Raw genomic sequence first — 22159 nt, forward strand, 5'->3', positions numbered from 1 at the left:
TTAAATAAAGCTGTATCTCAAAAAAATTATTCTATGAAAACAGACAACTAAGTTTTATTTTTCTCTCTTTTTTAAAAAAATTTAATGTAATCTAGTAGAGTAGAAGAAAATAACTCAATGTTCTGAAAATAAATTTCCCAGAGGAGGCCATTAAGGCAGCCCTTTTGTTTCCTGTCATACTCTGAATCAGTTACAAGGACAAACTCTATTTGTTTGGGTACATTAATTTTGCTCAATGGCCTTTCTATAAAATGAGCATCAAATTGATGAGACTGGACCTCAGTAAAGAAGAAGTTCCAATTTTCTCTGGATGGATTGCTCTGGACGTGCAGTGGAAAATTATTATTAATAGCAATTCATGTTTACTATCCAGTGAGCACAAAAGAAAGATGGAAGTTAGAAAGGCAGCTGTATCTAACTCAGCACAGAACACCACAGGACAGATTAGAGAGCAGTGACCCAGTCTTTGACTCCTACGTGGCTGGTCCATTTGGTCTGGATTTGGTGTGTTGGACCACTGGTTTTCTCTTGACTGTATCCTGGTTCAAAACTTCAGGGAAACAAGACAGGTTTTTAATAAGATCCAGTCACTGGGTTACATTCTTGCAGGTATCATGTGCTGCTGATGAGTTGAAGGCCTCATGTGTTCAATAGCTCCACTGCACCCAGGGTGCGGGGCTGAACAGACATGATCTCTGCCTTCATGGAGTTGATAGTCTGGTGATGGAATCTGGCTCCTGCCACTTCCTGATTCTGATTGGTGAACTCTTGAGTTCACCAAATCAGAGGTATGTGATGCTCCAGATTTTCTTTTTTAGTTTAAGGGACGGAGAGCAAAGTGGACTGGAAGAGGGTATGGATAAATACAACAGAGAGAGAGAGAGAGAGAGAGAGAGAGAGAGAGAGAGAGAGAGAGAGAGAGAGAGAGAGAGAGAGAAAGGAATTAACTTCATCTTCATCTTCCTGGGGCTCAGAACCCAGCTAATCCCTGGTGGGGTTTAAGAAGTTGCTATGCTCCTCATTTCTCATAAAAGTGTTTTGCCTTCTCTGTGCTCATCCTTCCTGACTCCATTTCTCTTTTTTTTTCCTGTGGAAATAAACAAAGACCAACCAGTGGAGAACAGACAAAGGTCATTCACTCACAGCTGCCTCAGCACGGGAAGCAGCCATCGTCACTTGTGCTATTGGGGACCTGCAGGTGGGCAAAGAGGTGGAAAGGCTTCCCAGTGGAGGAAGGGAAGCCTTGATCCAGGGGAGGCAGCCAACTAGCAGCCCAGCAGCCAATGAGATGGGTTGAGGGGGTATAATTTGCTTTCGCTGGTTGGTGCTGAGTTGGAAGCAAGGACAAAGACTAGGGAACTGTTAGGGATTCATCGGTCCTGGCTCTTTTGCTCTAAGGGTTATTGTTTAGCTTCCTAGGCTGTTTGCTAGAGATAACAGGCTGGCTGCAGTGGGTGGCCAGTGCTTTATTTTTTTATACGGTCTAGCCATTGTCTGTTTATATATTTAGTCTCACACTTTTTTTTTTTACGGTACTGGGGATTGAACCTAGGGACGTCTTACCTTCAAGCTATACACCCCAGCCCTATTTTTTATTCTTTATTTTGAAACAGGGTCTCACTAAGTTGTGGAGGGCCTCATTAAGTAACTGAGGCTGGCTGCGAACCTGTGATCCTCCTGACTCAGCCTCCCAAGTCCTGTGATTATAAGTGTACACCAGCGCGTCTGGCTCTCACTTAATTTTACCTATGTTGATTCACTAATTTTAACTTTAAAATCCTCTGTCTTTCCAGGTAATGTGATGCATGCCTGTAATTTTGGCTATTTGGGAGGATGAGGCAAGAAGATAGAAAGTTCAAGGCCAGGCTGGGTAACTTAGGAACACCCTGTCTCAAAATAATTTTAAGTGGCCAGGGATGTAGGTCAGGGGTAGAACATTCTAGTATAAAAAAATCCTCTATCTTACACATATTTATTAATAGCCATCAATTTTGCAAACTTTATGGTACATTTCCAAATATTTAATTATAAAAACAATGCAAATTAATTAAATTAATAATTACACAAAATCCCATCAATTACATCCCTATTGATAAATTGCTATAAATTTTTTATGATATATGTCACTACAATCCCATATCATTTTGTACATTCCTACCTCTTATAAACAGTTGTTGGTGTGTATTTTTTCCCACTGAGAGTTATATTTTTTATTCAGATTTTACTGTCATGGTACATAGAGCATGGTGACCTGTTTAATCAGTATTAATTGAATATTTTGTATTGGATTTCATGAAGATACCTTTTTGTAAGTCAAAAATGACCGTATAATGGGCAGTTTTATGCCATTAAACCTAATAGACACCGAGATGGGTGGATGGATGGATGGATGGATGGATGGATGGATGGGTGGGTGGACAGACATTACTGCAATGCTCTAACCACTGTCAATTCTATAAAACTAGTGATTTAAGTATCAAAGTCCTGAATAAATGCATTATGTTCTCTTGGCAATAAGAAAGACAAGTCTGTCTTCTGCTCTCAATTTACTTATTTCTTCTATTTGTCTATGGCTGTTATTTAGCCAATTACCAAATGGTTATGCCCATCCTTTTCATCCACCTGTGCATTCAACTTTTTTTTTTTTTGTAAAACTGCAATCTCCCTGTCATAAGTAGATGGATCGTTTTCATTTTTCAATTATCTGAACTTCAGTTTAGGACTTTGGATAATGGTTTTGGGAGACATTGATTAGAGAAGTCTTTTTTCCTCTCTGATTAAAAGCATGCATGATATCTTCTCCCCAGCTATCTTTTATTTGTGTCTAGTAATTGTGGATCTAAACGTATAACTATGGTGATCTGTCACATACTCTATTATATGAGTTTTCCAGGAAGGAAAATATTTTTTTTTAAAAAAAATCACTCAGAGGGTTGTCATTAGTCAGACTAAGGAGGTTGGAAGTAATTCTTGGTAAAAATAAATTGTCTTCAATAAAATACTATGATAGCAAATCACTGATGCCAACTCCTATTCAATATCCCTCCTATGATAATATCTGTGTATAATACCTAGAGAGGAGTTGCCATAAATTATAATATCTGTGTATAATATCTAGAGAGGAGTTGCCACGTAAATTATCTCTAAGGTGCTGACCTTACTGCTGGGTCTTTAAGAGCTGCCATTGGTGGGGCCGTAAAGTGGATAGGCACACAAAGTCAGTAGCTCTGAGTTCCCTCGCTTTCAGCTCTGTCTCCTTCAAGTTCTGGGATCTCAGTTGCCTTAGCTTCCCTGTGGAGTCTGAGCTACCTGCGGGAAAGTGGGTTAATGTTATCTTGTAGGAGACGGTCATTCGTTGTTTCATCTAGTATATGCTTGCTTATGTGTCCAGGCCCCAACAGGTAGCACAGAGACCATCCCCAGTGCTTTTGAAGCTCTGGCTTGCAGCAGAAAAAAAAGGCAGGCAAGGCTACATTGATTTTTTGCTGTCATGGCATTGGGGACTTAAAGATATTAATAACATCTCCTCCTCTTCCTCCTCCTTTTGCTCCTCTTCCTTTTCCTCCTCCTCTCCTCCTCCTCCTCTTCCTCCTCTTCCTCCTCCTCCTTTTGCTCCGCTTCCTGTTCCTCCTTCTCCTCCTCCTCTTTTCCCTCCTCTTTCTTTTCCTCCTTCTCCTCCTCTTTTCCCTCCTCTTTCTCCTCCCCCTCCTCCTCCTCCTCCTCCTTCTCCTCTTCTTGTGGTGCTAGAGATTATACTTAGGGCCATCCTACCTCCAAACTACACTCTGAACCTTATTTTTATTTGGCAACATGATCTAAGCTGCTAAGGCTGGCCTTGAACCTGCAATCCTCCTGTCTCAGCCTCCCAAGTACTAGGGATACAGTCATGTGCCACTATGCCCAGAGGTGACTCACTTCTATTTTATTTTATTTTATTTTATTTTATTTTAGTGTGGTACTGGGGAGTAGAGCCAAGAGGCTTTCTACCTCCAAGGCTATACCCCCAGCCCTATTTTATAATTTATTTGGAAAAAGGGTCTCACTAAGTTGCTGAGAGCCTCACTAAGTAGCTGAGGCTGGCTTCGAACCTGTGCGATCCTCCTGTCTCAGCCTCCCAAGCATGGGGATTACAAGCGTGCGCCACCACGCCCAGCTGTTGACTCACTTCTTGATACTAACATATTGTGGTCGAACTTAAGAACATTTGGGTTCAAATTTGTGGTGATTTGATTTTTGGGAAACTCTGAACTCTTCCCCACAATTCCCTCCAAAGGAAAATGTCAGTTAAGGATGGGGACATTTTCCAAGAAATGTTCTGTGAGGGAATTTCAGGAATTCATCACTGTGTGACCTAGATGGTAGAGCCGGGTGCTCACCTAGGCTATAAGGTATGCATATGCTATAGCTTATGGCTCCTAGGCCACAATGACCAAACAAGGCCAGACTAAATCAACCACAAGAGAAAGTGATGTAATCAAGGGATCAAGAGCCGGAGTAAACTTGAGATGTGTAAGGCTTTGCTGGCAGAACACAGCATGCTATCTGTGTGTGTGTGTGTGTGTGTGTGTGTGTGTGTGTGTACGTGTTCATGTGTGTGCACATAATTGGGGATTGAAGCCAGGGATGTTCAACCATATAGGTATATATCCAGTCCTGTTTTGTTTGTTTTTTATTTTGAAACAAGGCCTCGCTAAGTTACCACACACTGGCCTTGAAACTGTGACTCTCCTTTTCTCAGCCTCCCCATTACTGGGAATATAAATATGCCCCACCACTCCTGACTGTTTGACTGTGTGTGTGGGGCAGTTGGGGGTTGGTTACTGGAGATGGAACCCAGGGGCGTTGTACCTCCAAACTACACCCTAGCCCTATTTTATTCTTTTTATTTTGAAACAAGTTCTCACTAAGCTGTGGAGAGCCAAACTAAGTTGTTGAGGCTGGCTTCGAACTTGTGATCCTCCTGTCTCAGCCTCCCAAATACTGGGATTACAAGTATATGCTACGAAACCCGGCCTGACTCTTTTAATAAGTAGGAGTACAGTCAAAAATAAGGGTAAAATGTGTAGGATAGTAAATACAAAACCAGCAACATAGTTGTTGATTATCATTATCAAGAATCATATACTGTATGTAATTGTATGTCCTGTGTTTTTATTGGACAGACAGCGCCATGGAATTGCTTCTACTGGCATCAACCACAAACAAGTAAGCCATGAGTCATACAGGACATGAGGACCATAGTGTCACCATGTAGTAGGAATTTTCCAGCTCCATTATACTCTTCTGTGACTGTCATCATGCACACAGTCCCTTTGACCCCAACATCATTATGTGGTCCATGATCCTAATGGTTCCTGTCCCTTCTGCTTTGGGTACTGTCCAGACGTGTCAAGGCTGTTACACCTGTTCGCAGTTTGCATACATTATTTTAATTGAGTGAAATCGTCAGAAGACATTATCTGATAAGCATAATTTGTAAACTGCAAATATATAATTGACAATTAAAATACTTACTTTAAAAAAATACAACCCAACAATTTAGCCAGGCATGGTGGCACATGCTTGTAATCCCAGCATTTGGGAGGCTGAGAAAGGAGGATCACGGTTTGTGGTCAGCCTTAGCTACTTAGCGAGGCCCTTTGCAACTCAGTGAGACCCTGTTTCAAAATAAAGAATAAAAAATAGAGCTGGGGGTGTGGCTCAAAGGTAGAACGCCCTTGGGTTCCATTACCAGTACCGCAAACACCACCACCACCACCAACAAAACAACTTAGATTGGGTGGAGGAAAACAATGTAATGAACAATGCATTTCTTGATTAGAGTTCAAGTTTCCCAGAGAATTTCTGGGACTCATGCCTGCAGCCGACCTGGACAATTTTTTCTCAGCATCACCCTCAGTGAGGCCCCCACTCTCCGGCTTATTCACATTAACCCGGAAGCCCGATCTTCATGTGAAGCAACTGACTTTTTACCTCTGGGGTGGGGCTTTACAACAAGTCTCCAGGGGTTGTCAAGTGTAGCCAGGTACAGAAGCACAGCCCCAAGGAATGTTTCTCCGGCCTAACACCTGACTCGCTGCCAGGAACACTCATAAGCATGCCACTGCCCTGAGTGGGCGGCAGTGCTCTACCTGGTCTTCCTCCTACTTTCTGGAAGGTAAAGCCAAGTGCTCAGGCAGGTGGACAGAGGCTCCTCCCTACACCACTGCAGAATCGCCTCGACAGCACTGAGTGCGTCTTAGGGTTTGATAGCATTGTTCCAAAATTTGAGTGTTTTATGGATTACGGAGTCCTTTTGAACGCATCCTCTCCTTGAAATGAGTTTACTTTTAGATTCAGATGCAAAGAAACATATGTCCATCATAGGAATCTTAGAAAGTATAGAAAAGTTGGGGGAAAAAAGACATATAAAAATCCCCTAAGCCAGGTGTGGTGGTGCGCATGTGTAGTCCAAGCTACTTGGCAGGCCGAGGTGGAGGATCAGAGGCGCCCAGGAGTTTCAGATCAGCCTGGGGTCACCTCTGTCAAGAGCAAGACCCCTATCTCTTAAAAAAGAAAACTTGTAAACTCTCCAGTGCTATTATCCAAAGGCAACATTTTAAGTTGTCAACATTTTAAAATTTTTCTTCCAGGTGTTTTAATGAGTTAGTTGAAAAATGTACCATATATTATCATATATTTGTATATATTCATTGTAAAAGAAACCAAATACAGAGTCTATAAAGAGAAAAATGAAAGTTCCTGTCCTCTCCCACCTTCCTTTCCTACCCCGATCCTTCCTTCCACTTGCTAAATCGCATTCTTGAGACAGACATTTTTATGAATGAGTTGTTTTTCCCCCTGTGGTATTGGTATTGAACCTAAAGGTGCTCACCCACTAAGCTACATCCCCAGCCCTTTTTATTTTTCTTCTTCTTACTTTCCTTTTGTGGCACTGGGTATGGAACCCAGGGTCATTCTACCCCTGAGCTACACCCCAAGCCCTATTTTTTATTCTTTATTTTTTGAAACAGGGTCTCACTGAGTTGCAAAGGGTCTCACTAAGTAGCTGAGACTGTTTATGAACCACAATTTTCCTGTATCAGCCTCCAAAATGCTGGGGTTACAAGTGTGTACCACCACTTGTAATGATGGTACACCATTTTAATTTTTGAGACAGGGTTTTACTAGTTTCCCAGGCTAGACTCAAACTAGCAATCATCCTTCCTCAGCCTCAGGAGTCTCTGGAATTACAGGTATGCACTGCCACACCTGGCTTTCCTGGTTGTATTCTTAAAATACATGCAGTTTCAACTTAGCTTCCCTACCCCCAAGCACTCTATCATATCTTCTAGAGCACAATTGTTAATGATGGCATAATCTATTTAATACATATATTAGAATTTGCTTCATTATATGATGTTGAATAATTAGGTTGTTTCCAGTTTTTTACTCTTATAAGATCTGCAATGACTACCTTTGTACACCCAGCCCTTTCTGTTCTATTTAGGCAATTTCTTTAGATCACACTGTAGGAAAGCATTGCTGGGTCATGCCAATGATTGGGCTTTAGGGTTCAACTTGTATTGAGGTTCAAACAGATCCCAGTGTGGCTGCTTGTGACTTTTTTTTGTTTTCGGTACTGGAGATGGAACCCAGGGGCGTTCTACCTCCGAGCTACACCCCCAGCTTTCCTTTTTATTCATTATTTTGAAACAGGGTCTCACTGAGTTGCAAAGGACCTCACTAAGCAGCTGAGGCTGGCCATGAACCATGATCCTCCGGTCTCAGCCTCCCGAATTCTGGGATTACAAGCATGCACCACCGAGCCTGGTTTTGGATAGGCACTTACTCTCTCTGACTCATATTTTGCTTTTGTGGCATGGAGTTGATAATCCCTACTTAATGGTTAAATTAATATTATCGCTGATTTTTAATGAATGTTATTTTGTGAGGTACTGAAGGTTCTACCTTCTGTATATAAGCACTGAGTCAAAGTTGGTTTCCTGGACATGTCATACAAGATTTTTTTTGGCCTTGAGGTGTGACTTATATGCAGTAAAGCGCTCATATTTTTAAGTGTGCAGCTTGATGTTTTGTTTTTGTTTACATATATGAACCCAAATAACCACAACTTAGATCAAGAGATAGTACATTTCCATCGCCCCAGTAGAGTCCCTTATGTCCCTTCCCAATCCATATCCCTCCCTCTCCCTAGAGATAACTGCTGACTTCTATCGCCATGGCTGAGTGCGTTGTTGTTATTGTTACTGTTTTAAACTTTGTTTAAAGGAATCAAGCAGTATATATTCTTATATTTATGGGACCTTTTGTTCAAAAATTATGTCTGATTTGTCCATGCTGTCATGAGTTTTAATAGTTTGTCCTTTGATATCGAGTCATATTCCAAGATATGAATATCCCAATGTTTATTTGTCCATTCTCCTGTTAATGATGGGGATTTTGTTTGGGAGCGGGGCCTGGTTAAGCTAGTTAATTCATGAGCTTTTCCAAAGGATACTTAACGATGCCATAATAATACCTAAGAGGTAACAAATAGATGCTAACACCCTTCCTTTATTCTATTCTTACTCCCATCACCCTGGGTGTTCGTGAAGATTTCATCCAGAATTGGTTAAAGGAAAGACCAGATGGGAAAAGTGAGGGGAAAAAAGAGAGAATGCATTTCGTGTTGTGATAGAAGTCTATCCACTTTATAAATTGTATGGCCAGAGACATCATCATTTATTATTTCTGGATGCAAAAGAGAATGTGGAAATCAGAATCAGTTATAGGAAGATGTATTGCCTTTCACCAAATTGTGTTGCTTTGCAAATATATGAAAAAATATGATCATGTGAAGGATACTGGGTTCCAAATGGGCTTTATTTTTAACTGTTTGTTTTTAATAGCTCATGAAAATATGGTGGTGTGTTTTATGGCTGTAATGAATTTTAGGAATATGAGACTTCACTGCAGTTTTCTAGTACTAAATCTTGCTGGTGAGAGATAAGAGACTTGGTGGGCTGGTGCCTTTCTGTGCATGCTGGTGGCCAACTCCTGTTGCTATTCATGCTTTTCTAAAAAGTGCAGTCTCCAGGTGTAGATAGAAGATGTGAAAATTTTAGGAATTGGTATCTACAAAGTTGGTACCATCCCTCATCAACTTCATTTGTCTTCCTCAGGAAGATAATAATTTCTTAATACACACCTTCTCCCTTTCCTGTATAGGGCGTCTGATGGATTCTTTGGGATTGCAACTTTAAAAAGGAGAAGAATATGTGAGTGTATAAGACACTTGGATCTCAATATCAGAAACTCAGATTAAAGCCAGGCGTGGTGGTGCACGCTTGTAATCCCAGCATTCGGGAGACTGAGATTGGAGGATCTCAGTTCGCGGACAGCCTCAGCTACTTAGTAATGCCCTTTGCAACTCAGTGAGACCCGGTTTCAAAATAAAGAATAAAGAATAGGGCAGGGGATGTAGCTCGGAGGTCAAATACCCCTGGGTTCCATCCCCAGACCCACAAAAACAAAAACAAACAAACAAACAAAAACTCAGATTAACTTCTTAACCATGACTCACACAACCAGGAAGTCTAGATCCTACTGACCTCAGGCATGGCTGGATCCAGGAGCTCAGATGTTGTCACAGGATTGGTTTGCTGTCTCCTGTCTTGCATGATTCCTCTATAGTGGCTTCATTCCCAGACAGGCCAGCCCGTACTAGTAACAGGATGCCTGCCAGCATTTTGTCTTTCTTGTAAACACAGTAGAAAAAAAAAGTATCCTTTTCAATAGTTTCAATAAAAAGAGCAGAAAATACAGATGCAAAAATACACACAGAAATACAGAGTTGGAGAGTAGATTTACAGGTGGATAAATAATTTATAGCTGGCATCAGATCGGGTGGTGCCCAGGCTGTACTTCTCCTTAGCTATTTTTAAGGGAAAGAGAAGAGACAAATGAGTTGTCCGGTTGCTCCTTTTGGTAACGTTCACTTCATCCCCTGCCTTCCTTTTTCCCTCATCTTTTTGCTCTTCCAAAGCCTCAAGAAGTGGGGGCTGAGGGTTGATCCTCATTGGGGGTAACGGGGGTAAGAGAGCGGTGGTGGTGGGGATTGTGTTTGGGAGCAAGCCTCCTTAATCCAGCCCACACTTTCCATTACAAATTCTTTGTCCAAGAAGAAAGTAGGAAAACCAGCTTCATAAGCTATGTATGTATAAGGTATGTTAAATTTAAGAAATGATAATCAGCCTGGGTTACCACCATACTCCCAGCACATCGTAGCTTAGTCTTGGTCTCCACAGATGCACTCACCAATATTGTCTGCACTCAGAAAGAAGAAATTTGGAGCAATCCTAAAGAGCTTATGTTAGTATCCCTGGGCTTGAACTCCGGCATCTTGGCCCCACCCTTAGAAGCTGTGTGACTTAATCTTTCTGTGGCTCTGTATTTATTTATTTATTTATTTATTTATTTATTCATTCATTTATTTTTGTGGTGCTGGGGGTGGAACCCAGGAGCTTTCTACCTTTGGGCTACATTCCCAGACATATTTTCGACTCTATTTGGAAACAGGTTCTCACTAAGTTGCTGAGAGCCTCACTAAGTAGCTGAGGCTGGCTTCGAACCTGTGCAATCCTCCTGTCTCAGCCTCCCAAGTCATGGGATTACAAGCATGCGCCACCACGCCCGACTTCCATTTCTTTATATAAAAAAATAGGGATCATGAAGAGGATTTTTTGAGAGAACTGAATGACATAAAACATATGTAATACTTATGCAATAGACTGACTTTCTAGTCACCTTTATCTTAATAGCTATGTACCTCGCCACCTCCCTTTGAAGTTAGACTTGACCTTATAACTTGCTGTAGACAGTGAAATGTGAGGAAGCCACGTATATCACTTTAAGTATTTTGATTCCGTCATCTTCATGGCACATGATAGTGAGGTTCACAGGAGCATGTATCATTTCTGCGTCCAAGCTCTAGAAGCCAGTGTGTGTTTTGACATATGCTATGTGGCAGAGAAGCTTGTCTTGCCTCCAAAAGGTTGGCCTTTGCCCTTAGCTTCCATGTCACACCTCACCTGATAGAAATGTCTTTGGGTAGGGTGGCGGCTGGCCATGGCCAGTCATCTTACGGCAGTGGCTCAAAGACCCACCATGTGACTTGGGGCAAGGGTTGTGGGTCATGTGGTGTCACGAGTTCAGTGATATGGGCGATCCTTCAGTCAGTTGTGCCTTTCTGATGGACCCCAATAAACCTCTGGACACAGAAGCTCAGGTGAACTGACTTGGCTTGCAATACCCTGTGTCTACTGTCACCTGTCACGCATGGAGACTGGGAGACCCTGTTTCAAAAGAAAACATTTAAAAAAAAAAAAGGGCTGGGAGTGGCTCAGAGGTAGAATGCTTTTGAGTTGAATCCACAGTAACACATACATGAGAAGAAAAGAAAAGAAGAAAAAGAAAAGAAGGAAGGATGGAGAGAAAGAAGAAAGGAGTCACAGAGCCCACCGAAATTGAAGGAAAAGGTACATAGAATCCATCTTTTCTTGAAATAAGTGTCAAAAAGAAGTTCTGGCCATTTGCAAATCTTTCACACATTTACATAAGAAGAGGCTAACAAACACCATAACTCACATAGAGTTTCACGTCGGCGCTGCGGGGACTGAATGACTAACAGGTTTATGCTGAGCTGCTGCAGCCAAACAGTGAGAGAGTAACAGGATGAAGCTAAGCAAGCTTAAGACAATGGAATAGAAGGCAATAGCATCATACAAGGGAAATAATAATGTGTTCATAGATAAAGGGCTACTACTAGTCTAGAAGACTCTTCAAATTACTGCTAAGAAAATTAATAAGGAAATTCAAGGAACCCAGAACAACTGCTCCTTTTCAAAAAATTTAAAAGACTTATCCTTTTTAACTTAAAAAATGACTACAAAACTATAGCAATTAAGACATGGTTGCTGGGTATGGTAGTATATGCTTGTGATCCCAATATTTGGGAGGCTGAGGCAGAAGGATCACAAGTTGGAGGGTAGCCTCAGCAAATAGTGAGATTCCCATCAACCTAATGAGACCAAAATAAAAAATTAAATCAGGCTGGGGTGGAGCTTGAAGGTTCAGTCCTCAGTACCACTGGGGATAGTACTGAGTTCAATGCGTCTGGGTTTAATCCCCTGTACCACACACACAAAAGATATGGAACGCTGGCATGAGAATTGAATTTAGGTTAGTATAAGAGAATTGAATTGATAACTTAGAAATAAACCAATTTAGAGTTAGTTACTTTTTTTTGTGGTACTGGGAATGGAACCCAGGGGCATTCTACCTGTGAGCTCTACCCCCAGCCCTATTTTTTATTCTTTGTTTTAAAACAGGGTCTTGCTAAGTTGCGGAGGACCTCAATAAGTAGCTGAGGCTGTCTGAAAACCTGTGATCCTCCTGTCTCAGCCTCCCAAGTACTAAGATTACAAGTGTGTTCCACCATGCCAAGCTTTATAGTTAATTACTTTAGCACCTTTTGACATAGATGCTAAAAACTATTTAGTGTGGGAAAAATTAGTCTTTCAATAAATAATGCTGGACAACTAGATGTTCACACACAAATAAGTGAATTTGAACCCCCTCCTTCAAACCATATAAAAAAGTAACTCACAATGGATGGAAGGCCTAAATACAAGGATTAAACTGTAAGACTCTCAGAAAAAAACACAGGTGTAAATCTGTGGCTTTGAATTAGGAAATAGTTTCTTAGCTATGACACCTGAAGTATAGTTACTAAAAAAAAGTGGATTAAGGAGTCCCCATCCAAACTAAAGCTTAAAACCTCAAAGCACACCATCAAAAAGGTAAAGACTCTGGGCATGGTGGTGCACCCTTGTAATCCCAACATTTGGGAGGCTGAGACAGGAGGATCACGGTTCATGGACAGCCTCAGCAACTTAGTAAGGCCCTCTGAAACTCACTGAGACCCTATTTCAAAATAAAGAATTAAAAATAGGGCTAGGGGTGTAGCTCATAGGTAAAATGCCCTTCGGTTCCATCTCCAATACTGCAAAAAAAAAAAAAAAAAAAGGTAAAGACAAAACAAAAACCTGGAGATTGAAAAACTGTTTTCAATTTACAAATCTAATAGGGGACTAGTATCCAAAGCACACTAAGAACTTTTATAACATAACAATAAAAGGATGACTAGCCCATAAAGTGGGCAAAGGATTTTAATAGAAATTCCTTGAAAGTAGATATTAGAATAACCAATAAGTGCAAGAAAAATATTTAACATCATTAGGCATCAGAGAAAGATCAATCAAAATCACATGTCACACCACACCATCTAGCACAGTTATATTTTAAAAGATGAATAATAAACCGGGTGTGGTGGCGCAGGTTTGTAATCCCAGCATTCGGGAGGCTGAGACCGGAGGATTGTGGTTTGCGTACAGCCTTAGCTACTTAGTGAGACCTTCCGCAACTTAGTGAGACCCTGTTTCCAAATAAAAAATAGGGCAGGGGTTGTAGCTTGGAGGTTGAATGCCCCTGGGTTCCATGATCAGTATGCAAAGAAATTGGAAACTTAATGCAATGTTGATGGGCTATAAACTGTTCAGCTGCTCTGGAAAATGGTCTGAAAGTTACTCTAGAAGTTACACTTATGCTTACCAAATGACCCCTCAATTGTACTCCTAGGAATGTTATATAATCAAGATAATTGAAATTATAGAAATTGATGCAATATTTCTGGAAGGGGGATTACAAATAGTTACCAATATTTATTTATTCATTTTTGGTACTGGAGATTGAAGCCAGGATCATTCTACCTCTAAGCTCTTCCCTTGGCCTTTTAAAATTTTCTGTTTTGAAACAGGGTCTTGATAAGTTGCTGATGGTTTTGCCAAATTGCTCAGGCTGGCCTAGTACTGGCAATCCTTCTATCTCAGCCTCCCAAAGAGTGGGATAATAGGCATGTGCTGCTACCATATCTGGCTTGGTTGCCATTACTTTAAATTTACACACCCTTTTACCCATAAATTCCACCTCTGAGGATATATTATAATGAAATATATTAAGGCAAAATATAATATTTATATATCATTTATAAATATCATATATGATATTCATTAAAGTGTTATATAGGAAAGTTTGAAACAACCTAAAATATCTATTGTACCTAGCTCTTTTTTTTTTTTTAAACAATACCTAACTTGTGTTTAGAAGGACTTTAGATTGCTGGGCTCATGACACTTTTACTTACATGTTCCTTTCCTTGAAGATAGAAAGAATGAACAGACTAGGGCAAACATATATATGTATATGTGTATGTATGTATGTATGTATGTATGTATGTTTACTCAACTCTGGGCCCAATTCCCAGAAGATAAGCCATTCACTTAAAGCAACAGAGTAGAATGTGTAATATTTGCAAATTCTTTATCAACAATTCTTGTTTGTTGGAGGCTGTGCTGAGTTGCTTCTACTTATCTGAGAACTCAGGGAAGAGAGACGCCCTTCAGTATCCTAAGTGAGAGAAGAACATGCTGACTTGGGGTGACCCAGGTTCACAATTTCAGCTTAAAGAAAAATCAATCAGATTTTCTTGGAAATCAATCAGATGGTCTTGGAAAGACCATCCCTGAGTCTCTTCCCAATTCGCTGAGAGAGCTTCCCTGACCTGGGCCTCGGTGCTGTTTGGCAATCTATGCATCCCACCTATAGGTAGAGGGTTAGAAACGATGGGCTAATACCTGGACTCTGCGTAGAACTGAGTGGTCTTTGTATGTTTTTGATGGTGAACTCTCAACCAAATGCCAATGAATCTAAGTAAAACTGGGCCTTATGGGAGGTGTGAAGATGGCCAGCCTGAATCTTAATACGTCCTAATAGATCTATGTTGTGTTTTGGACGTGGGTTGTCCTCAAAGGTTCATGTAGTCTCAGGCAGTGTTAAGGTGGTAGAATCTTAAGAGCTGTTTCCTCATAGAAGTAGGTTAAGTCATGAATGGAGTAATGTTGTCTCATGGTGCTGGATTAATTTCTGAAAGAATAGGTTGTTCCAAGTGAGCCTGGAACCTTCTCCGAATTCCTCTTCTTCCATGTGTTTCTACTGCATTATGCCATTCACCACAAGACTATCATCAGAGCCAAGAAAATGCTGGAGCCATGCTCCTAGTCCTCCAGGACTGTAAAGAAACAAACCTCTTTGCTTTAGAAATTACCCAGACTCAAGCAATTTATTATAGCAACACAAAACATACTAAGACAATCTATTCTTTGAAAGGTGTGGGAAGCCATTAAGGTTTTCCCATAAAAGAATATTTCTGACTCAGATGACTGTCCTTCGCCCAGAGTCAACAAGGTTTGGGGTCATGGAAAGTTCAAAGTAAAAGGTCTGGGAGAAGATCAGGTGGTGATGGCACGAGGGTATTGATTAACCTACCTGTAATGTGTGTGCTTTGGATTGGTCTCTATTGTATTACAGTGGTGATAGCACGAGGATATTGATTGACCTATAACTGTACAAATACCTCTAGAGAAATAAACCCATAGTTGACCAGTAGAAATATTGACCCAGGAGTGGGGGTCGGCCCAATAGAGAATACTGACCCAGGAGCAGGAGTCGGCTAGTAGAGATAGTAGGCTGGCGCCCCCCCCCCCCACATTAGAATTAAAAAACTCTTGGAATCAAATTCTTAAGAGTTGAATTCTTCATCCTCATGCCTCTCTTCGGAACCCATACTTTTGCTGGCTGGCTCAGGCAGAAAGGGAAAATTTTTCATAAAATATTAGATAAGAAAAAGAGCTAAATATATTAGGGGATGGATATATTAATTTATTTGACCAATCACCTCGTTATGAATATAAAAAACAACATGTTGTTGTTATTAAATATATACAATTTAAAAGACTGAACAATAGTGTGTATAATGATTTATATTGTTTATATTAAAAGTATTTGCATAGAAAAACATTCTGATGGAATGGGAAAGGATCTTTACCAGCCACCATTCTGATAGGGGGCTAATATCCAGAGTATACAAAGAGCTCAAAAGACTCTACACTGGCAAAACAAACAACCCAATCAAGAAATGGGCAAATGAACTAAATAGACACTTCACAAAAGAAGAGATACAAAGGGCTAATAGATACATGAAAAGATGTTCTTCATCATTGGCCATCAGGGAGATGCAAATCAAAACTACACTGAGATTCCATCTAACCCCAGTCAGAATGGCAAGCATAAAGAAATCAAACAACAACAAATGCTGGCGAGGATGTGGGGAAAGAGGAACTCTTTTACACTGTTGGTGGGAATGCAAACTAGTTCAACCACTATGGAGATCTGTGTGGAGATTCCTAAGAAAGGTGGGAATAGATCCACCATATGATCCAGCTATACCACTCCTGGGTATCTTTCCAAAGGAGTTGAATTCAGAGAAATACAGCAACATATGCATACCTATGTTCATAGCAGCACAATATGTAATAGCCAAAATATGGAACCAACCCAGATCACCATCAACAGATGAATGGATAGCAAAACTGTGGGAAATACACACAATGGAATTCTATTCAGCCATAAAGAAGAACAAAATTATGTCATTTGCAAGGAGATGGAAAGCCCTGGAGAACATTATGTTAAGTGAGATCAGCCAAGCACAAAAGAAGAAGATACATATGTTTCGTCTAATATGCCCAAACTAGGAAACACAAAGAATACCAGTGGGACTCCAGTTATTGAAGGGGAAATACTAGCTAAGTTTGGATGGTAAGATAGGAGAGGAGGAAGGTCGGTCTTGATTAATGAGGGTCTACACCTGAACATGTGTAAAATTATGAATAAGTCATGGTTAACCTGGACAGCCATTGGTGGGAGGGGGGAAAGGAAAACGGGGGCGGGGGGGAGGGCATCAAATATAGTGTAAATGTATACTATTTATGTTCAATAAAAATTGTTTAAATAAAAAAATAAATAAATAAAAAAGAAAAACATTCTGATGGATATATATCCAGTGTGGTAACAATGGCTGTCACTGAGTGGTGTTTTTTTGGAAATGATATTAATTTTTTTTAATGTACTTCACTGGTATTTGGTTTTATTCCCCTGCAACAAGCATGTATTACTTTTAGAAACTGGAAAAAGGCTATTTTTTTTAATGCCACTGTGAGAGGACAGGTGGCTGTTATTGGTCTGAGTTCGTGGACTTCGGAGCCTGGCAGGTGGAGGAGACGCACACGTGACCACCGGCAGCAGGAGGACGCTCCAGCGGGCTGAGCGTTTTTACTGCCTGCTCCACTTCATCTCCCTGCATTCTGTGGAAGCTGAGGGGATTCCATGAAGTGCTCTGCGAAGAGGAGGATTGGTACGAGCTGAACTGTCTCATCTCCACTTCCCATGTTGTTGAAGCCCTGACCCTCAGCGATTCACAATGTGACTATGTGGAGATAGGGCCTTTAAAGAAGAGTTTAAGCTGGGCGTGGTGGTGCACGCTGGTAATCCCAGCACTTGGGAGGCTGAGACAGGAGGATCCGGGTTCACGGCCAGTCTCAACTATTTAGTGAGGCCCTCCGCAACTTAATGAGACCCTGCTTCAAAATAAAGAATAAAAAATCAGACAGGCGTATAGTTCAGAGGTCGATGCCCCTGGTGTCCATACCCAGACCCCGCCCACACACATACATAAAAAAAAGAATAAAAAAACAGGCAGGGGTGTGGTTCAGAGATAGGATGCCCCTGAGTTCAATCCCCAGCACTGTGCACGTGTGTGTGCGCATGCACACACACACACACACACACACACACACACACACACACACGTTGGGGTCTGCTCAAACTGCCTGACAGAACTTCCGATAAATTAGCTACATGTAGTGCCAAGCACATTGACATCTGCACAACCACCTGACAGAACTTCTGATGAATCAGCTACATGTAGCGTCGAGGGCAGGTCTGCACAACCGCCTGAACTTCCAATGAATGAATCTGCAACATGTAGCGCCGAGTGGATATGGAGGGCACAACTACTCTCCTTGCTCCCGCTAGCAGTTGGTAATGCTGAGTCTTATTGGCTCAAATAATGCTTCCGTGCTCATGAACCCCTCGTGCATTGGATAATGATTGGCTGCAAGTTATGTACTTTACACATGCAAGAGTGAACTTTAGCTTGACAGGTTAGAATAGTTTCCTGTTGGAAATCCCCCTTGCGGTTTTTTGCTTTAAATTGGGTTGCCTGAGAAAAATAAACGAGATCCTGCTTGACTCGACTCCCGACTGGTGTGTTTCTGTTCCAGCTGTCGGCACTCATTTTCCTGTCTAGCCCCACCACTGACGGGCTGGACCCGTCTCTCTCTCACACACACACACACACACACACACACACACAAAGAATTTAAGTTAAGAAGAAGCCATTAGCCACTAGCAGAGCCTCTAGTTGGTTCTGACTGATGATTTTTTTTTTCTGGTACTAGGACTTGAACCCAAGGGCATTCTACCCCTGTGCTACACCCCAGCCCTTTTAATTTTGTATTTGGAAACAGAATCTTGCTATGTTGCTGAGGGTCGCCTGAGTTGCTGAGGCTGACCTTGAGCAGTGATCTTCCTGTCTTAGCCTCCCAAAAATTGGGTTTACAGGTGTGCACCACCACACCCGGCTCTGCCTCAGGCCTTTAAAGGGGAAGTTTGGATGCCCTCACATGGAAGAAGTCCATGTGAGTACACAAGGAGAACTTGGCCATCAACACCAAGGAGTGGCTTCGGAGGGAACCAGAACTGCTGATACCCTGACTTTGAACTTTTAGCATCCACAACTGTGAGAAATACATTCCTGTGGTTAAAGCCATCCAATCTGTGATACTTTGTTATGATAGCCGTAGGAAACTAGTGCAAGGATATTCATAATTTTAAGCTTTTGCATGTGGAAATATGTAATTATTTCAACCCAAACATTTTCACAGGCCCTGTCTTTTTTTTGCCTTCATTCAGAATACCTTTCTTCCACAAGTATGTCATAAGCAAAACCTCATCAAATAAGTTGTCTCTATTTACGATCTCACATAATTATAGGCCTCCCAGATTTCATTTCATTCTAGCACAGAACATAAATTTATCCAATTAAAAATAGGTACTTCAGCAAATGATTCATCCTGAGATGAATAAGTTGAGATATTCTAGAATGCAATTATAGAATTGTAGCATTAATAATGTATACTGTTTCAGGGTTCATTGTTTAATTTGTTCAGTACCTCCTGTGCCTATAAAAGGATAAATTTCAAGTGTCTCTGTTTACAAATCTTGTTTCCAAGGGCTGCATTTTGGCACTTCATTTGGTGAATATTTGATTGCAATTTTTCATTAATTCATAAAGAGATGCCCAACCTTATAAGTCATCATAAATGTCAATTAAAAGTTACAATGAGATACCACTACACAGTAGAATAAATAAAGTCATAAAAACTGACACTACTCAGTTCTGGAAAGGATATGGTATAAATGGAACTCTCATATGTTGCTGATGGGCATGCAAAATGGTACACGACCTGGCCAACAGTATGGCATTACCTTATAGATTCAGTACCTTCTAATCCAGAAATTCTACTCCCAAGTATTTACCCAAGGGAAATGAAAACATATGTTTGAGCAAAAACAAGCACATGAATGTTCATGGCCTCATGAGTCATTACAGCCCCAACTGGTCCAAATAACCATAACTATCGAACAAATAAACACAGAATAGTACCTCCATACCATGGAAACCACTCAGCAATAAAAAGAAAGACAGTGTTAATATAGATACCAGCATGGACACATCTCAAAATTTATATTAAGTCCATCACAAGATACTCCATATCAGGTAGGCCCACTTATAAAAATCCAGTATGAGCTGGGCATGGTGGAGCACGCCTGTAATCCCAGCATTTGGGAGGCTGAGACTGGAGGATTGTGGTTTACAGACAGCCTCAGCTACTTAGTGAGGCTCTTTGCAACTCAGTGAGACCCTGTTTCAAAACAAAGAATAAAAAAAAGGGGGGGTGGGGGGTATAGCTAAGAGGTAAAATGCCCCTGGGTTCCATCCCCAGTCCCACAAAAAATTACTTTCTTCAATGTTGAATTTTTAATTAGTTATAGAATAATAGTCATAATAATTCCATATATTAAACCTTCAGGAGAGCCGGGCATGGTGGTGCACCCTTGTAATTCCCGTGCTTGGGAGGCAGAAACAGGAGGATTGTGCAGGTTCAAAGCCAGCCACGCTGGTTTAAGAAACCCTGTTTCCAAATATAAAAAGTATAAAAATAGGTACTGGGAGTGTAGCCCGGAGGTAGAAGGGCTTCCAGGAACCTCAGTACCACCAAAAAACAAACAAACAAACAAACAAACAAACAAAACCTCTTTAAACCTGCAGGAGGATTTGCTGCTTCTAGCCAGGGATTAGTGGTGCATGCCCGTAATCCCAGCACATGGGAGCCTAAGACAGAAGGATACCAGGTTAGAGACCAGCCTCACCAATTTAGTGAGAACCTTAGCAACCTAGCAAGACTTTCAAAATGAAAAACAGAAAGGGCTGGAGGTAGAACACCCCTGATGTTCAATACCTACCTTCCTTCCTTCCATCCTTTCTTTTTATTTGTTTATTTTTTTGTGTGTGATCCTAGGAATTGAACCCAGGGGCATTCAACCTCCAAGCTACAGCCCTAGCCAGCTGCTTTTTTGGGGGGAGGGTAACATGGCCCCACTTGGTTGCTGAGAGTCTTGGTGTGGTTGCTGAAGCTGTTCTTGAACCTGCAATCCTCCTGTCTCAGCCCCCAAATGCAGATGTGCACCACCATGCCCAGCCTCACTTTTTCTATACACATATGAAAAAAAATGGAGAAAATGAGCAAAAGTACAAGCACTGTTTGATCTCAGTGAAAAGCCACGTGTCCTAGAGTGATGGATAAAGCTCCCTTCTGCAGCCCCACGGGTTGAATGGTCGACTTTGGCAGAGACTTCTTAAAGAACTTGACTTTAAAAAGAGATGTTGATGCTTCTCCAAAAATGTGTACTTATTCCCATGATCGGTGAAATCATGTGGCCCTTGTGATGCCACAGTAAATGCCAACACATATTGTGTGCAGGTGTCCATCATCCTTAGTTGTGTGGAATGCCATTTGTTACTTAAATAATACTTTATAGTTATTTTTTTTTTCTTTTTCTTTTCCTTTTCGTGGTACTAGGCTGACCTTGAGCAGTGATCTTCCTGTCTTAGCCTCCCCAAAATTGGGTTTACAGGTGTGCACCACCACACCCGGCTCTGCCTCAGGCCTTTAAAGGGGAAGTTTGGATGGCTTTGTTTATTTTTTTGTGTGTGATCCTAGGAATTGAACCCAGGGGCATTCTACCTCTAAGCTACACCCCCAGCCCTATCTTTATTTTTTATTTTGAAACAATATTTTACTAAGTTGTGCGGGAACGTGCTAAGTTGCTGAGGCTGGCTGCGAACATGTGATCCTCCAGTCTCAGCCTCCCAAGTAACAGGATTTACAAATGTGTGCTTGGCTCACACTCCCTAATTCTTGAAAGGGCCAGGCAAAGCGGCCTCGAGTATTTACTAGTCATTCTCCAGATTTAAGGTAGAACTTTCTTTACTGCGTCTGCGTCTCATGACCACTAGATGAGACCAGAGAAGAAATCAGAACCCTGTGAGGGTTTTCAAAACCTACCCCACTTTATCTCTACTAGTGGACTAAATTCGCATATGGTAAATCCAAAGATTCTGAGTGTGTTCCTCACCAGGTTTTTACAATTCTATATACCCACCTTACCCAGACACGAATACAACACAGAACATTGCGGTCACCCCAGGAAGCTCCCCGCTTCCCCTTCTTTCTTCCCTGAGATGAGACACGTGTTCTGATTCCTATTGCCATGTATTTGTTTTTAGACTTCGTATAAATGAAATAATACAGCATAAAATTTTTTTGGTGGTACTGGAAGCTCTTCTAACTCCAGGCTACACTCCCAGACCTATTTTATATATTTTTATTTGGAAACAGGGTCTCTTAAGCCAGCAAGCCTGGCTCCGAACCTGCGCGATCCTCCCGTCTCCACCTTCCAAGCGCGGGGATTACAAGGGTGCGCCACCACGCCCGGCAGCATAAATTCTTTAGACTTTGGTTTCTTGACCTCAACACTG

Source organism: Muscardinus avellanarius, assembly GCF_963383645.1.
Source record: "Muscardinus avellanarius genome assembly, chromosome: 6".
Classification (NCBI taxonomy): domain Eukaryota; kingdom Metazoa; phylum Chordata; class Mammalia; order Rodentia; family Gliridae; genus Muscardinus; species Muscardinus avellanarius.